The sequence below is a fragment of the Sorex araneus genome, chromosome 4 (genome assembly GCF_027595985.1).
Source record: "Sorex araneus isolate mSorAra2 chromosome 4, mSorAra2.pri, whole genome shotgun sequence".
NCBI classification, from domain to species: Eukaryota; Metazoa; Chordata; class Mammalia; order Eulipotyphla; family Soricidae; genus Sorex; species Sorex araneus.
The window spans coordinates 150677263-150679317 of NC_073305.1; the positions used below are offsets into that span (position 1 = coordinate 150677263).

Below are 2055 nucleotides of genomic sequence, written 5' to 3' on the forward strand. Positions count from 1 at the left end.
ATATGAATATACCTCAATGTATTCATTCGTACTCTGCTATATAGATATTTGGTCAATTTTCAGATTGAATCTGCTGTGAATAGCAGAGCTATAAGCATTCACATTCAAGAATGGAATTGGCCAGTTATTGCAAATAGGGAGGTAGATCCATATCAAATACTGACTACAAACACAAATACAAATTGATTCTTTCAGAAAACTTTAGCAGCATCTGTCTTTCAAAGCATAAATATACTACCAGATATTTTTTTTAATTTTTGTACCAATGTATTCCCTTAGCAGCATAGATGCTCCTCATCCCCCACAATAATTACTGCCATTAAGTTCTTTTAACTTTGGTCACTCTAGAGGGATATATTTATATGTATATCATATCTATATGTAGTATATGTACTGTAAATATCTTGTCATAATCTGTGATTTGGCCTAACATTCTGTTCTTTTCATGCTTGATGAACAAAGTTTATTCATTTAACTTCAATTTAAGATGTCAATCTTTTCTTTTTAAGTTAGTGTGTTTAGCACTGTTTAAGAAAACTTAGAAGGGCTGGAGCGATAGCACAGAGGGTAGGTCGTTTGCCTTGCACACAGCCCACCCAAGTTCGATTTCCAGCATCCCATATGGTCCCCTGAGCACTGCCAAGGGTGGTTCCCGAGTGCAGAGCCAGGAGTGACCCCTGTGCATCGCTGGGTGTGACCCAAAAAGCAAAAAACAAAAACAAAAACCAGAATTTCCCAATGTCATAGAGCCTTCTTCAAAAACATTGTTTTCCCTTTAACACTTAAGTCATGGTACTTTTAGAGATAGTACAATGGGTAGGATGATTGTGTTGCATGTGGCCTATCTGGCTTTGATCCATGACACCAAATCTGGTCCCCAAAGCCCTGCCTGGAGAGCCAGAAGTAAACCCTGTATATCTTTGGGTGTGGCTCCCAAACCAAAAGCCAAATAAATTAAATTGTGGTACTTTAATATACTATTTATTGATTTGGCCTTTCCTAAGTGACTACCCAAAATCTAACATTCACTCTGACCCTCAATTTTATTCTTCCTTTCTAAGATTGTCAAACCTAAAACCTAACTCTAACACTCACTGGAATCCTAATCTTAACCCTTGCCCTAATCCTATCACTTTGCTCTTGACTTATTAGTAACAGTTAACCAAAATTTGACAATCACCCTCACCTAACTTTTATTCTAAATGTCTGACGTTCTGTCTCAGCCTCTGCCCCCCACCCTCTACCCCCGACTCAGTGTCTCCTTTGGAAAGATGTTGGATACAGAAGTAGTGGACACTCGGTACCTGAACTCCGAATTCAAAGCCACAGAATCTGACGGATGCTTATGCATTGCCAAGTGACTTCCCAAAGATCAGTGTCTTTAATCCACAGATGGTGGGCACAAGCCAGGCACACTCCATCACTTCTGAGGTTTGCATGTGGACAAAGCACCTATCTTCAAGCTGTAGGCACCCTGTGTACAGTGGCACTACAGTGATTTTACATGGCTCAAAAATTTCCTAGAGTATGATGGTAAGGTTGTAGTACCACCACTTACCGGGAAAGGCTTGAAGCTGGCAGCATCCTTTTTGAGGAAACAAAGGTACCTTTGAGGAATCCTTCATTGAAGAAAGAAGGCAGGGCCCAGGACAATCTATTAACAAAATTGCTTCACATTCACTGGTTCCGAGTCAACCTGCCTGCATGCGTTCCTGCAGGAGGAGAAAACTGACAGGAACTGCATCCCCGGGAAGGTGCCCAGGTGGAGGCCCTCTCACCACTCGCCTTTACTTTGCTGCTAAAATTGGCTTTTACACTAAGCTTCTCTCGTGTGTGCGCGCTCTCTCTGTTCTGAAGTTGGCTGCTCATCCCCTGGCCTGATAGACTGTCTGGCATTGTGCTTCTTAGTATCTGCCTACACCATGGGCATTCTGCTATAGTGGGAAATTATGGGCAGACATCCTTTCTGTGGGGTTGAGGGGGTGGGGTGGGGTATTGGACTAGAAGGCACTTTCCTGGACATTTGCCCATGCCAGAGCTAACTTTCCGTGTATT

At 42.2% G+C, this 2055-nt stretch overlaps 1 pseudogene; it reads left to right on the forward strand.

Annotated features, from left to right (window-relative positions):
• The first annotated feature begins 1271 nt into the window (after positions 1-1271).
• Positions 1272-1802, forward strand: LOC101555917 (sorting nexin-12-like; annotated as a pseudogene).
• Positions 1803-2055: the final 253 nt, after the last annotated feature.